Consider the following 18,095-nt stretch of genomic DNA (forward strand, 5'->3'; position numbering starts at 1 on the left):
AATTTGGAAATTACTTTTTTTATAATGTATTAAATTTTGGTTGATTGTTTTATTTAATTTTTTATTAAATTGATTTTAAGTTTATTATTTTATGGTAATTAAAGAAAAATGTTATATTTTTAATAACAACATATTCTCATCATTTCAGTCGGTAAAATGTATATATCAAAGAATGAATCCTAAAATAATTGTTGCGGATGAAGTTTTAATTTGAAGAAAAATATTTTATTTTAATAGTTAAAAATAATAAATAAGTAATATAATTAAAAATTACAATTATTTGTCGATTTAGTCTTAATTCAGTTAGCATGATCATTGTTGTCAATACGTATGAGTTGAGTTCAAATGCGTTAAAGTGTATTACTCTCCTATAATATAATGGTAAATTTATACTTTAACCCTAAAATGATTTAAAAGTTTATTTTTTTGATAAAATACATAAAATTTTATACAAATACATACTAAATTATGAATAAATGGATACCTATTTTCTAACATGAAATTTATTTCTTAAAATAATACTTTTATAAAAAATATTTTTAAAAATCCACAAACAAGACTAAAATAAGATTCAAACTTTTCCTTTTCTTTGGTTTATTTATAAATAATAAATTTTATTATACATTTTACTTTGCTCTTTAGTCCTCGTCAACTTTGTTGAGTGTTGGGCAATGTCTTTACTCATAATTACCATCACTAATAACTCTTACTCGAACTCCAAACTTAAGTGATTTTTTTATTATTTTACGAGGGCTTAATTGATTATTTTATTACTTTATTTGATTATTTAAGTAAAAATATTAAAGTTGTAAAAAATATTTTTAAAATATAAATTATAAAATTCATATAAATATTAGAGATTTATAAATAATTATAAAATGATTGAAAATATAAAAATTATAGAAAATTTTTAAATGTTATAAGAAATTTTAGAAAAATATTACACAACTTTATAGAAAAATATAGAAAATCTATTAATAATTATAAAAATATAGAAAATGTTAAATGTTATAAAAAATTTAGAATAATATATAAAATTTGTTAAATTTATTCAAATACTACATATTTTTGTTTTCTCTCACACAATATCCTACATCATACATCAACTGATCCTTATTAACTTCTCTCTTATCATTCTTCCTCAACTAAAATATTGCCTATCACTAGAAGTGTTAATGGGTCAAGTTGAGCTTAGATCAAATTTCAAAAAAATATCTTGGCTCAAGCCCAACTAGACCTAACTTGCCAAAATAATTTCGTTTCAATATTTTAAAAACAATAAAAATATTTTTATTTAAATTTAATTATAAAATGTTAATATAAACTTATTTTCTATATATTTTTTAATTGTTTAATAGATTATTGGATTAGTTTATAAATATATGTACCCATCACTCACCTTAAACCATCAAGTACTGAACTCATAATCATTCAAACCCTCACTCAACAGTCTACACAAGTATGATCATCACAGTTCAGTTTCCCCCATTTCCTTATTCCAAAAGCAAACACTCCAAACTAGCAAAGTAACAAAATTCTCCTATAAATTTTGAAACTTTTCAATAATTTTTATTTTATAAACTTCTTTTAACTTTTAATAACTTTATATAGCTTATTTTTAATTTTTAATAATTTTTAAATTTTATACTATTTTTATATTATTTTATAATATTTTTCTAAATACTTTTATAACAAGGTCTAAAATTACTCATAGTCATTTTCAACCCATAAATAGGAGAATAATGCGCTTCAACCCACTCGAACCTACGTTCTTCTGACAATAGTGTCTATACCAATTAAGTTAAGACTTAATAGGTAATAATATGTTATATTTACTTGTGCTTTCTACACAAAATTTTCAATCAACCCAATTTTTTAAATTAAAACCTTTCCCAAGGAGACCTATCCTTGTTAGGTTTGAACAAAAGAAATTTCATGAGTTGGTCTATTTCTGTTGGAATTCAAATAAAATGATTTTGGAAATTCAGAAGGTTTATGTATTGCTAGTTAACTTGAAATTTTAGTTTGTGTTTCACGGGTTCTAAGGCATGTTGCATGATCAGTAATGGATTTGGTATACAAAGATTGCAAATATTTGGTATCCATATTCATCTGCTGATGAATTTTGTGATACTTTATCCTTCTGCATGACCTACTGCCTTAATGACTCCCTCCATTGTTAATGTATCATACCTTTAACTGAAAATGCAACATGAGCTTCAGGAACCAGACTTCTTTCTGAACCCACCTCTGATTCATCATTAATAAGCATGTCGAAAACAGATAATTCTGGAAAAGTAAACGATGGAAAGAAAATTTGAAGAGAACTATATATTTGGTTAATAACATCAAGGAAAAAGAATCCTATTAGTATGCCGGAGTTACATACTGCAATAAGAAAATAATATACTTTTTTGGCTAGCTACAATCCTGTCAGGACATTTGGAAATTGTAAACCAAATTAGTTGAGATCTTGTATATAACCAATAGTCCAACATTACAACATACGATTCTCAGTGGCTGCATTCCAGAGATCCAAACTATCATTGGAAGCATTTAAATCATGATTATCATGATCGCTAAATGAAATCCTGCGCAGCAAAACAAGCATTAGCTTTTCACACTGTCAGCAAGCGTTCTTGATGATTTGAGAGAGTAGTCTTCATTTTAGCCAATGTACAATTATTTTCTCAAAATATTACATTGCTTAAGCTTTCTTTATTTTTTTGGTAAAAGCAGACGCAATAGTAATTGAACATTAACATCAAGTTGTTAATATAAATAATTGTAGCTATGTTTAAATTTTTGCAGGTTTCTCTTCCTAGCACTACCTAAATCAAAAGAGATTTGATGTTTATGTGTAATAGAGGATATTTTTAGTTACACAAATATGATTTCAGTGCGACATAAAGTATTCACCTACTTTGGGCATTGTAACTCTCTTTGATAGCTTGCTGGTGGAGCACCTGCACCAGCAAATGGTATTTTGCACTGAAAACCCATGGATTCCAGAGAAGTTACACCCTAGTTCACAAAGTTTTGCACAGAGATATTAACAGATACATGCTTCCTTGATTTTAACAGAATAAGAAGGGGGTACTGAACTTATAATGATCTTCGCTGGATCCTCTGGCATTTGATACTTAATTGTCGAAGGACCAGACTTACAATGACTTCCTACTTAGTTAAAAACAAAGAATACAAGGGAGAAAAACCAAGGCTGGTCAAAATTTGAACAACAGCATAAAATGCAACACGCCATCCATGTATCAAAAAGTAGTGATCTCTAGTGAGGCACTTCCTATGACTAGCACATAGTGGCCCTTATACATATGTCTATGAATATTGAGATAGATATAGTTCCCTGGTAAAAACACATTAGCATGTCCTTTCAAATTTGCACATGATGCATTAGTAGAGAAACCTACATATCGAATAAAGCACTGAAAACATACCACTGAAAGAATGAACGGGTGACTCAGACATGAAAATAAGATTGAAGATAATTTCAAGAGACATACAAAAATATTGCTAAATTCCTGTTGCAAAAGTGCAGAGCATGGAGGTTATAGATGCAGGTGATTATTAGCTTGACATTTCAAGCGATCTTATTTGGGTTGCCTAAATCAGTTGTCCGGCAAAAGAAATTTAGGACACTTACTGCTGGGATAACACTTGCTGACAGCAGAAAAAGTTACTGAGGATATTGATGAGCATATTAATTTACATGATTCTTGTGTTTGATTTGGTTTATTTTTAATTAATCTCTGCTTAATTAGTGTTTTTATGATTTAATTTTGTCAGGGATGCAATTGGTCAAAAACAAGCAAAAAGGGGCCAAATTGAAAGACAAATCATTGAATCGGGGCCAAATCAAAAGGATGGAGAAAGCCAAGAATTTATTATATATTTAGACTTTGTAAAAAGCTAAAAATGAAAAGATTTTATTTTATTTTATTTTATTTTATTAATTTAGGTTAGGCTATTTTTAGTAAGCGCCATGTATATAAATAGGAGCTTTTAGTTCTTAGAAAATCATACATTCACTTGGTATTCCTACTTCTATTTGGAATAGAAATACTCTCATTTTTCCTTTCAAATTGGCTTTTAAGTATTCTTCCATTTTCATTTGGTTTTGTTTCTTTTCTAAAATTGGGTTAATTGCCTCTCTAAGTGTTTTTCCTTTACAATTTCCATCACCATAATCATCAATCTTCTTTCCAAGCTCACAAAGCATGAACAATTTCATGCTTAACTAAATTTCATCTTAGCTTTAGGTCAGCGTTCTTTTCGGTCGGGAATCGTGACATACAAATTCGTGTTAAAAAAATTGTCCTATCAGTATTCATTTTTTTCCTAAGTATCGGGATAGTCTAATCATCCTTTAAAGTTTAATTCGATTTCAAGTCAAAGTGCACATCGAGTTGGAGTCGTGTTTGCTTAAATTGGAAATTCAAGTCTGCTGTGTTGTATTCGAATTTTCGAGAACAAATCGAGGAAGAGGTGATCGGGTTTAAACGACCCACGCAGTTGAGGCCGTTAATTCGAGTTGGGTTCTTCAGAACGCAAGGCTGCCGGAATCTTGAATCAGGAACACGTGTATCTCAGTTAGATAATCGGTAAGGGTTAGTTTGTAGGTCGTACTGAAACCAGCTACTAGAGGAAGAATTGATGGTTAGGACGTTCTTAACTGCTATAACCAGCTTATCGATTGGAGGAGAAGATTAATTTTTAAGGATCGATTCTCAACACGGAATTGACCGAGTCTAAGGCTAAGACTTATTTTATCTGTTGCAAAATTCTGAATTTATTTTCGAATTTATTTAATTAATTGTTTATACTGTTTCAATTATCTAGTTTCTAAACATTTCAAAAATCCCCGATTTACTTTTATTTCTAATTTTTGCAGGTACGATTGGAGTCGTGGGCACGACTATTGCCACGACCTTCGACACAACAGACAATCTGATCATAAACTATACACGGAAGTTGATTATCGCATCCAATCTTTGTGGACTCGACCCTACTACCACTCTACTACTAATTAGAGTTATTTTATAAGAATTATATTTAGTGGTTTCGACGCCCATCAGATATCCAGAGATCGACATTCCTTTTGATGTCGTCCAGCTATGCTAGTTTCATCAGCATGGCCCTCATAACCTGTTGCCTTTTCTTGTTGTTTCCTTTGTTCAAAGTATTGCCTTTGCCTTGACAATAACAAGAAAAAGGAAAGCATCAAGTAGGAAATAATTTCCACAAAAGTAGGTGGCAGTTTATTGGATTTTATGTTACAGTGCTTGACAGGTAGGAAAATGATTGATAAGTAACAAATAAAAGTAAAAATAGAATAAGGTTGTGTACCTGTTGTGTGTAGAATTCCTTGACTGAGATTGTGGAGAGACAGGAGAGCAAAAAAAATCAGAACCAGCCACTAAACTATCAAAATCTGCACTTAGAATTCAAAACGGAATCCACTATGGGATATGATGGGAATATTCTAAGTAGTGTTTTCTTATTCCCTCAAAAGATATAATCTTTTCACTTTTCGAAATAGTACTTGGCATTTCTATAAAAAATGGAAAACTATTGAAATAATTATATATGCATTATTTAAATTGCTGCAAAACAAGTAATTAAAAATATTTCTGAAAATATTCTTATAATTATTGAATTGGATCCGTCGAGTTTATACAAAGTACGTTTCAGTTATTGTAAACTTTATTGAAAAAACAAAAATTAAAAGTCACATGTTTTCTTTTCATGTATGTATATTTTACTCTTCAAATGGACAGAAGGACCAAATGTCAAAAGAACACGAAGAGACCCTAATCATATGGGAAATGCCGATAAAAAAATCAGATTGACGCAATCAACAAAAGAAGACTTTTCTGACATTATAAAAGAAGAAGACGCGCGAAAAACGCCTGAAAGGACAACAGGCTGTCGGCCAAGGACCATGTAGGACCTCAATTTGAGGCGTGCTTAACGGGCAATTATTAGGTTGTATTATTAGGGTTTTTATTTTACTTTTCTACCCCTCTAAGTTGCCTATATAAGGTAGCATCCAGTTATCAAATAAGCAGAGTAAAAAGTTTCTGAGAATTTTCAAAGTTTATAAAAGAGACCGAAAGGAGGTCTGTATCCTTGGAAGCTCCGGCTTCATTTTACCAAGACGTTTACCCTTAACCATACCACGAAGTTTTAAACTTCATCCATCATAAACACAAAAACAAAGGCCTCACGTCAACTTAAAAGACCATCATCTTCATCAACAAGTGATCGACGAACAAAATCCAGGTTCAGGTACAACTATTTATTTTATGTTTGCATATCATATGGAAAGCATGAAATCCTACAGTATATTGACTGGAAACCTAAAGGGTTTTCAAGATTCTCACTGAAAGAATTTTTGGATCCTCCCTAGGTATAACAATGTCATGTACTGAGAAGATAAATTAGTAAAACACCAAGAAATTCTGGAAGATTTTAATGAAACAAAAAAATAAAATAGAAACCAAAAAGAAAAAAGATAAAACAACAGAAAAATGTCTGACCTTAAAAGAATTAGACGAATTTTTTAGAAATAAAGAATTAATACACAGTAAGGATAACAAAGATAAAGGAAAAGAATTTGTAATAAAGGAAGACGATAAAAAGAAAGAATGGAGAGATGATTATGAAAGTTTAATAATACATTAAACACATTCCAAGAACCCAAAACTTGGTTGCAGATAGGTTAGCCAAACTCAGTTTGAGCTGAAAAACAAGCCTTCAAATTAGGCTCCAGACAAAATAAGTGTTTTGCTACAAGAAGAAAAAGACAATGGATGGTTTAAGTAGTTGATGTATTTCTCTTTTTTCACCAAAAAATACATTAAAATGTCTTTATTATCTAAAAAATAGAAATAGAAACGAATAGTAATACAGAATCGGAAACAAATAGTAATACAGAATCTGATAAACAAATAGAAACAAATAAAGAAACATGCCCTAGAGGAAAGAATAGTACATACATTAAGGTAAAGATACACAATAAAGTAGTAATGGCCTACATAGACACAGCTTTCTATATAGAGAACCATAATGAAATAAAACGAGGAAAAAGAAGAATATTCATAAATTATAAAAAAAAAAAATGAATGATGCTACCATAGGAGACGCCTATATAAGCTTCCTAGAAAAGATTATATTTTAGCATAATTAAAAGGCTGTAACTGGTTTAGTACATTAGATGCTAAGTCTGGATATTGGCAGCTAACACTTCATGAAAACACAATTCCATTAACAGCTTTTAGTTGTCCACCTCAGAAACAATATGAATTTATAGTATTACCCTTTGGACGAAAACAAGCCCCTAGTATATATAAGAGATTTATGGACAAAAATTTAGAAGGATTAGAAAACATAAGTCTAGCTTATAAAGACGATATTATAATCTTTATTAAAGTATCAAGAGAAGAACATCAAGAAAAATTAAAAGTTATACTTTAAAGATGTGTAGATCACGATTGAGTTTATACTCAGAACAAACTCAAGCTATGTTACAGGATTTCTCAATTATAACTCAAGGGGAGCCGTAATCAAGGCAAGCTTATCAGGTGGCAACTCAAAATTAGGAGCTACATGTTTAAAGCCATTTTTATTTCAGGACACAGCCGGATACACTGACGAGGGAATGGCAGCAACAATAAAAGCAATAAAAGCAATTTTGGACCAAAAGTTGAAAGAAAGCCAACTAATTGAGAATCAAATCAAAGGACTAGAGGAAGCGCTGAAAGATCTTGGAGGATCAGCAGTAGACCTACCAAGCCCAGCAGAAGTAGCAACCCAAAGTACCACAACAACACCACTTTGTTCATCATCACTAGTAATTCCATCACACTTTGACTGGCATGAGTACGGGCTAGGATACAGCTGTGTGCCTCACATCCAATGCCCACACAGTTTACGACACGGGCATGTCACTTGGCCATGTGTGCCACAATCACACTTTGATTGGCATGAGCATGGGTTAGGACACAGTGTGCCTCACATTCAATGCTCACACGGCTTACAACATAGGCATGTCACTTGGCCATGTGTGCAACAATCACACTTTGAATGGCATGAGCACAGGCTGGGACATAGCTGTGTGCCTCACATCCAATGCTTACACGGGTTACAACACGGGCATGTCAATTGGCCATGTGTGCCACACGGCCTGGCCACACGGGCGTATGTCCCCTGTACTGTGAAATTTTTTTATGTTTTTCCGTAAATTTTTTTAGTACTTTAGTCCCAACTCACTTTTAATGTTTATTTTAGGCCTTAACTGCTCCTATAAGCTATTATATGAATGTATGTGAATGAATTTCTATATGATGAATGAGAATTAAATATGAAATGTTTTGATTTATTGGGTTAGTGGTGTTACATAAGTTTTAAACCTTAAATTTTGAAAACTCTAATCCCAAATATCAAACTCCAAAATCTCAAATTCCAAATTTTAAAATTAAAACCCTAAACCAAAACCTTATAACTTAAATAAAAAACTTGAGTCGGGATAATCAGAGAATGGGATATACCCAAGCCTGGATATACCTATACGGGATAACATCGAGATATCACTGGAATGGGATATCCTTGAGTGGAATAAGTACGACAAGAAGCTACAAATTCTGAACTGTAATAAGAAAGTGCATGACATCTTGGGAATAGCTTATTTCGAGAGAGTATATGACAGGGATAAAACCGGAGCAAGAATAAGAAAGAGAATTAACAAGAGAATAAGAAAGAGAATTAACTACAGCAGGGCAATTAAAAATCTGTACATGATATCCTTGGAAGCATCAGCTTCATTTTACCAAGAGGTTTACCCTCAACCATATCAAGAAGTTTTAAACTTCATCCATCATAAACACAAAAACAAAAGGCCTCACGCCAACTTAAAAGGCCATCATCTCCATCTTCATCATCTTCTCCAACCATACTTTATTAATTGACACCGTATAATTTATTAAATGATATGGAAGAGAATTTTTTTTTTCTCCACACATTTATTGACTTTTTTATATGTTTTATAGATCAACATACACTTTAAATTCTCCATAAATATATATTACAATTTTTACATTTGTATATTTTTAAAATTATCATATTCTTCATATAATAATATTTTCAATATGAATATAATTAAAATTTTTATTTAATGTCAAATTCTCTTACTATATTTAAATAGTCAATTTGGTTTAAGTAGTATTTTTTTTATTCCCTAAAAAAATAATGTTTTTATTTGTTGAAATAATACTTAGCATTTTTATAAAGAATAGTTAATTATGCTGAATTTATCAATTGACATGCAAGAGAAATCCCCACATATTGGTTCGCCTTTTTTTTTGTCTTTTATATTTTGTAACACTCCTTAACCCCAAACTATCGTCGGAATAGGGTTACGAATAATTACCGGACCTATCAAACAATTTACATAAAATATCTATGTTCAACCCATCTAAACACATTTAAATATGCTCAAAACTTGCTAAATTTAGACATTTTATATATTATCCAATACTTAATTCCAGTCACTTATCATATATTATCAATATGATTCAAATTCATACTAAATTAGTCAAGTCATATTATATACCATTATCAAACTAAATTCTACTTATTTCATCAATACATTAACAATCCAAAACGACACATACATAAAGCATCCTAGGTACATGCCATTACCAACTATTAACATGTTTTACCTCATTGAATTCGAGATCGACCAGGGATGCTGATTCAACGATCTAGCTTTAATTTAACCTGCGCACGGAAACAACCGCACGCTGAGTATGAACTCAGTGGTATTTCTATAATCCGAACACTTAATAAAATGAAAATATAACAAATACTTAAAAATCATATGTCATATACAATTGTATAATTATACAAATCATAGATAAATCATTTTTAACTCATTCGATTTTTATCATCTATTAACCCAATTAACTTTCGAAAATAAATTCACAATCATTTAAATAATAATATTTTCCATTCATATGTCTCATTTATACTTCTGTTCACTATTCAATATCAGTAAATAATTTTCAGTATCGATCAATTTTTTTTCAGTTTCATTCAGTAACAGTCAATCATTCAATAACAATTAGTTGTTTAATAATATGCAGTCACTCTTTAACAACCAATTATTCAGTAATAATCAATTATTCAGTAACAATTTTTTTTTTACAGAGTAGCAGTCAGTTATTCAGTAGCAATAATTATTCAGTACCTTTATTTACCCCTATTAACATGACTCGGACTCGGATGAATACACGGATCCAACCCACACACCGGATAGCATATAGTGTTTCATCGGCTGGAGCTGGAATACACCGTAATGGTAACAGTAATAGTAATAGTAACAGTAACAGTAATAGTAGTGGTACATAGAGTACCTTATCGGAACAAATCTGGAACAGTAACAGTAACAATAACAGTAAGGTACGGAGTACCTCTTCAGAACGAATCCGAAACAGTAACAGTAAGGCGACACTTATAGTGTCTCATCGACACAAAGTCGGAATATCCCTGAATACTTCTAATCCTATGGCATGTCAACTATATCCGACTTAGCCCAATACTGTTAATAGGGTTTCTAATTCATTTTTCAGTTTCCAATAGTTTCACATCTCAACAATCATATATATATATATATATATATATATTCATAATTTGATATAATTCATTTCAGTTTTCAATATCAAATATTCAAGTTTTACAATAATCACATATATTCGTATAAAAATTCAATAAATTTAACTCATACCTAATCAATCCATTTCAATCATATAACACAATAATTCTCACCTCAATTACTATCATAATATTCAATCAAAATTCATCAATAAATAAATAATTTCACTTTTCAATTCTAACCGATATCTATTCTAATTCAAATATTCATCTCAAAGCACTTTCTATACATACTAAGTAATAAATTCAATAATTAAATATTAAGTTCGGATTGTAGAAATACAAACCGTAATTTCTGGACTAACCCTCGTCAATTTTGCCTTTTTCTTGCTTAGCCGAGATTTTCGGCACAATGTTAGCTACGAAAATTAAAACAATTAAAAATTCATCAATATACAATTTCATTTTATTTATTCCAATTTCAACTCAATATTTACATAACTTCTAATTTAATCCCAATTCAAACTAACTTGTTTTCTTTACAATTTTATTATCTATTTTTCACTCAACTATCACTTAAAATCAAATTTCAACTCTCTAATTTCCCATAAATCCCTAATTTCAAATTTCTTTCAATTTAGTCCCTAAAGCATAAAACTTATGAATTACTTTACAATTCAATCCTCATTTCACTTCTAACTTGAATTTCTATCAATTTAATCCCTAATTCATCATTTTATTCAACATGAACCATATTTAGAAATCTAATAACTTTCAAAATATCAACTTAATTTCATCAAAACCTTATTCCATAGTTTCTAAAACATCAAAATTAAGTAAAAAGAGCTAAATTGACTTACCTATTAAACTTCCAAACCTTCAAACTCAAATTCTCCCTTTTTCTTTTCTTTCTCCTTTCTTTCTTTCCTTCTCCTGCTTTTCGTTTGCCTATTCTGTTTCTTTTCTTTGTTTCATTTCTTTTTCTTTCTTTATTTGCTATATATTTATATTTATATATAATAATAATAATAATAATAATAATAATAATAATAATAATAATAATAATAATAATAATAATAATAATAATAATAATATCCATATTAAAAATCTATTTAATAACAAATATTGATTTAATGCTTGTATGCATATATATTATTACACTTGTACTAAATCATTTTTATACACTTGTCTTTCTTTTATTTATTTTATTTATTTCATAAAAAATCTATTTACTTAAATAAAAGCAATTAAATAAAATATACTACAATTGTACAAATATATGTATTACACTTGTATATTTTATTTACCATACATTTGTTTTATTTAATTTATTTCATAATATAATATCAATTTAATAATAACAATAACATTAATATTTTCTTAAATAATAAATAAATACATACATATATTACAAATGTATGTATAATATTTATTACACATGTATTTTATTTTTATCACACACTTGTCACAATTTAATTTATTTATCATATAAATATCTTATAATATAATTATAATAAATTAATTTAATACTATTTATTACTAATAAATATATATTTTATTTTAATGTATGTATATTTTGGGAATCGAAACGGCCATCCCGCCCATTTTGTCGAGATAAATAAGATGCATTCTATCATAACTCGTTCCTGCCAAGAAAAAAAGTGTAGCACCGATAAAGCCATGAGATATTATTTGTAAAATAGCTCCGTTGAGTCCCGTATCAGTTATCGAACCAACTCCTATAATTATGAAACCCATATGAGATACGGAGGAATAGGCTATTCTTTTTTTAAAATTCCGTTGACCAAGAGATATGTCGCCTCACTTATGCTAAATGGCATAAGTACCATTTTGGTCCTTTTTATTTTCTTTTAATCTATAATTAAACTTTCACACTTTATTCAATTTAATTCTTTTATCTAATTATCCTTAATTAAGCTAAATTCACTTAATTAAACTCTAATTAACCACTCAATTAACTTTTTTTTATATTTTTTATAAATATTTACGAATCCTTTTTTCAGGAACGGAGACTCGAAAATACACTTTTCCGATAACCGTAAAATTCGGGTCATTACATATTTAATCTCTAAAATTTTAATATATGTATATATTTTACATTTTTTATATTTATACATTTTAAAAATTTATCATATTCTTAATATAATTGTAATCCAACACTAAGACAGGGCTCAAGGCATTACCGGAACTTTACACTTTCAGTATACTAACTCGGGTCACAAAATTTCATTTGAATTTAAAACTTTTCAATCATGAACATCTCATCCATTGTATAAGCCTTCGAGACCTATAACTTATCAAGAGGCAGTGCGGAACAAATACGGGTACGTTCGATTAACCTTGGGCTCCTCAAAAGAATTTTCCTTAACATAAAGGGACACATGCCCGTGTAGGTGGGCCGTGTGGACTCACACACCCGTGTATCTTGGGGCACGCCCATGCCCTTCAACCGTGGGCAACACTGACTTATCAACACGGCCATGGCACACGCCCATACTGCTTGCCCATAGACGACACTGCCATTTTAACACGGCCATGGCACACGCCCGTGTAGCCTACCCATGTACAACTTTGAGCTAAAATTTTAAGTGCAGGGGACATACGGCTATAGCACACACCTATGGGAGGGAATTGTGTGTCACACACGGCCTAGACACACGCCCGTGTGTCCAACCATGTGGACTTTATTAGGCTATTTTCCAAGCCTTTAGTCACCCCTATTTACTACTTGTGCCTAGTGGTTACCAAGTTTGAGAGAAAACATAATTTTACGCTTGTAAATAATCTTAATGAAAATAGTTGTATGGAAACCTCATATCATTGGTTTCATACATAAATGGTTATTTCCTCTTTAGTGTCATGGGTTCCCATGTTACATTAATCCATCCGAAATTGGCTCATTCATGTAACTCATTGCCAATTGATAGCAACCCATCATTTGTAATTAAAACCATGCATAAAATCGTAAGTCATAGTCTACTTAAATTAAGCCAATTTTCATGGCCATATACAAAGAGATAAACATATTTTTACATGCCTTTACTCGGCAAATCAAATGACACATATAACAAAATACTCAAAAATACTATACATGCCATTGAACAAAATAAATAGAGTCATTATACCAAAGTTTGTTTAGTTGATAGTGTGTTGACTCTCCAATTGTCTTCCAGTCCTTATGAGTCCTCGAGCTCTGTGAGACAGGGAAAGAGAGAGGGGTAAGCATTTTCATGCTTAGTAAGCTCGAATAACCGGAAAGTAAACTTACCGAGCAATTAGCATACATCCATACTTAAATCATGAAATCATCCATTATGAAATGATTTCATATCACATGCACTTAATCAATGAGTTAGTCACATAATCATGTATCATGTAATTTAACTAGATGAGCTCATCATTCAACATTACATTCACATATGTATACCACGTTAATCTCGTTGATTTTCTAGGAAATCTCGATGGAATACCTATTATCTGTCAATTTATACGAATGATCATTTCATTTTTGCACTCCCGTGAACCTCACATCTTATGGCAGGATTACCAGTCTAGGCTAAATCCCCCATCATATGAACTCATAAGGTGATGTCGAGATTACCAGTTTAGGCTAAATCCCTTATAATGATAAACACCTTTAATGAGCTTGGATCTGAATTACCAGTCCAGGCTAAATTCAGACCCTAATCGGATTACCCGTCCGGGCTGAATCCATCATGCACACATATTCTTCAGGAGGCTTGATCATTCAAGGAACACCCGTCCGGGCTAGATTCCTTTTCATACTTGAGATCACGGATTACCCGTCCGGGCTAAATCCTTACCGCAACACATGCAGGATCTTAGTTCACATATCAATGAGTGTTTATCCACCAAATTCCCTTTTTGTCAACCTCAACCGAGACATTTTCCACATGTTATCATCAATATATATTTCTATGATATTTCATGCCAATAATAAATGCAATCGTCAAGTATTCATAATTCATACAATTATGCATATTAAGGGTTTACTTTAAGTTATCCGAACTTACCTGGTCTTCATTTCAGAGATATGTTTCGGTTATTTCGAAACCTTGCATTTACCACGATCGACCTCCGGAATTTGTTTCTCGGGGTCTATAACAACAAAATTAACTCATTAATACCCTACATTATATATTTCAAGTTTAATATCTACCCCCGATCCAAATGACTGTTTTGCCCCTAACCTTTCTAATTTTGTTTTTACGATTTAGTCTCTAGGCTTGTATAATGAAACTCATGCACTTTTTTATCTTACCCAAGCCTAGCCGAACACTTTTCTTTCTTATGTTAGCCCAAATTTTTTATTATTTTCTTATTTCTACCACACATTTACATCTTTTTACAAAATAGTCCCTATAAGGGTTTCTCATGAAAATCAACTAGGAAAAGATGTTTAATTCACATTCATCTTTCATATACCTCCATAATCTATCAAAATACAAACAAATCATGCATGGGTAAATTTTTAAACATGAACCCGATCATGAAATATGGGTAGAAATGGAGAGAGCAAGCTATTGGGATTTCAATAATACAAATAGCATGAAAAACGGGGCTTGGGAGCACTTACTATTGAGCTTGGAAAGCTTGAAACCCTAGCTATGGAGAACCCTAAATTTTTGGCTGGATGAAGGAGAAAAATAGCTGATTTTGGCTTGATTTTTCCCATTTTAATTGTAACACCCCAAACCCAACCCAGACGTTATGGCCGAATCTGACGTGCCACATTAGAGTTGAAAACCCACGTTCCGTTTTAGTGTTTTAAAAACCATATATTTTGTTGAGTTAACAAGGTGTATGGAAGTCGGGCACCGTGTAGGTATCCGAGATAGAGGAGGTGAGCCATGAAGGTCGCTAAGTACCAAGCTCTTTGATTGGATCCAATCCTAGACATGCCCACAACCATAGCCACACTTTGTTATATCGAGTTTAAATTTGTTTAAGTGAACGACTTTGATAAATCGATTAATCGTGGTGTTGAACTCTTTTGAAAACAAGTATCGCTTTTGAAAACACGTCCTAAGTCTAGCCCATTTGAATAATTATCAACCAGTGTTTGAAGTTATTAAAATTAAAATAATCCCGAAAAGAAATAAAAGGAAAGTTAAAATGGCCTTATTACGACCCAAAAATAAATAATAATTAAAGGAATCTAATGAAAACCAAAGCTTATTTAAAAGTCCAAAGACAATCACCGTGGCTACTCTGAATCCCCTCCTACCAAGTCCCCACATCAAGGCTCACCGCAAGGTTAAGGAAAGGGGTGAGTTTGGAAACTCACAGCAACAAGCCCTTTCGAGCCCAAAACAATAATGACTGTTGGGTCTAAGCCCAAAACCAATCTCAAACATGTATTGGGCCATAGCCCTTTTCATATTTCATAATTCATAACACCGGGTCAAGCCTTTTATCAGAAACAGACGCCCAAAGGCCCATTTTATGTCACATGTAATGTCAATGAAAGAATGCAACCCATTTGGGAGGCTACTCAACCCACCATCCGCTACTCTCCACCCGCACCAACCAACACACCATGTGGGATTAACTCGACCCACCCCGCCATAACTCTCCACGGCAAAGATAGTCTTTATCATATAACCGAGGCCTAGCCTCTTTAATAACTGGGCAAAGCCTTTTTTAATAATCGGGGCATAAGCCTTTAATAATCGGGGCATAAGCCCTTTTAATAATCAGGGCATAAGCCCTTTTGCACTTCCTCCATCCATATAAAACCCAACCCAATGCATTTATGAACATCTCGTGCGCATATCATACCTATCATGTGCATATCATACATGTCATGTGCATATCATACATATCATGTTTATCAAAATCCCATGCATTAAGTTCATATATAAACCCTAGGGGTATAATGGTCATTTTTACCTAGGGGCAAAACGGTCATTTTCATATTATAAGGGTAATCTTGTAATTTTACCAAAAATTAGGGTTTTCATGTTCATTAACGGTTACAAACAATTCATGGGTGCAAGCAGTGATTCTGGCCCATTTTTAGCGAAATCGAGTTATTGGGCCAAAAACCCCTAATGGGCCCTACTTAGTCGATTCTGTCATCTAGGCCCATTTAGCCTATATCCATAACAGTATTAACAGTTTTAACATGCAATTTAACAGATTTCCATTTCCTACCAAACTTACCCAAATGGGCCCGAAAGCCTATTGGGCCCTAATTCACCCTCGAGGCCCAACTTACCGTGAACGCCAAAAACACGTCCTTACTGTTTCCATTATTCCGATCATCATCTCATCGATTCTAACTAACTAGTGAGTGTTCGCTGTTCACAAGTCCTCGAAATGCCGTAATTTGGCATTTCGACTTTTAACATTTATCGCTTTAAGTTATGAAAAGGGTTCGTTACACACTGTTTGGCGATATTCCTCGACGAGATCTCCTACGATTTCTCCTATAATCCATCGTTAATAATCAGCTTCCCATAATTGAACCAAACCTCAAATCATCTAATACTAATACTTACACATTCGCCACCATCCATAATGGCCTTAGGAATCTTACCTTTGTCGCGATTGATGACTAGGTCTAGCCACTTCGGTGATCCAAACTACTCCAAGTCGACACTACACCTTGCTGCTCCTTCAATAAATAAACCAAAAATATTAAAAGAAGACCCCATAAGGCCTACACCCACATTCGGCCACCTCCCTAAACTAGAGGGGTTTCGGCTTTTAGCCATAGTTACACTAGGAATTGTTTAGAGTTTGAACACTTACCACAGTCTTCCTCCTCTTGAATTCGGATGCTTAAAAGGTAAAGGAATTGATCGCCAACTATTGAAAAGGAGAGAAAAGGTTGCTGGTCACAAAGAATCGGTACCCACCTATCTTCACTGATTTCAGCTTTTTGCGGTATTTCGGCAGAAGTAGAGATTAAAGAAAGAAATAATAAATGAGTAGAGGAAAGTAATAGGCTGGATTTTGAAAAAGAAAAGGGAGAAAAGATGAGAGGAAGGATGGTAGATTGGGCTAGGGAAGAAAAAGAAAAGAAAAACTAAAATAAAGGAGAAAACGGCACAGCTAAGACCCTAATGCCGAAATTATTAACCTAATACCCTTCTGCCGAATTCCCCTCTCTAACCCCTTCCAAACGGCTAAGCTCTATCCTTCTCTCAAATCCCTAAAATCTCTCCTCTTATCCCTCCTTAATCCATGCGTTTGACTTGATCCACCTCTCCTCTTACTGAAATCCACTTAGGTTCCAACACTTACCCTTCCCGCACATAAAAATAAATACTCTTATTTGCCAACACAGGAATCGATCCTGTGTCTTCCTTATGCTCCACACGCCACCTTTTAGGAGCTTAGTGGCGTCACCCTTGCCACTCTACCAAAGCTCTTTTGTG

At 32.2% G+C, this 18,095-nt stretch overlaps 1 long non-coding RNA gene across 1 annotated transcript; it reads left to right on the plus strand.

Moving 5' to 3' along the window:
- The first annotated feature begins 6,080 nt into the window (after positions 1-6,080).
- Positions 6,081-7,853, plus strand: LOC108487690 (uncharacterized). The gene is made up of 2 exons (XR_001871710.2): positions 6,081-6,306; positions 7,652-7,853. It is a non-coding gene; the product is annotated as an uncharacterized LOC108487690 (long non-coding RNA).
- Positions 7,854-18,095: the final 10,242 nt, after the last annotated feature.

The sequence above is a fragment of the Gossypium arboreum genome, chromosome 7 (assembly GCF_025698485.1).
Source record: "Gossypium arboreum isolate Shixiya-1 chromosome 7, ASM2569848v2, whole genome shotgun sequence".
In the NCBI taxonomy this organism is placed as follows: domain Eukaryota; kingdom Viridiplantae; phylum Streptophyta; class Magnoliopsida; order Malvales; family Malvaceae; genus Gossypium; species Gossypium arboreum.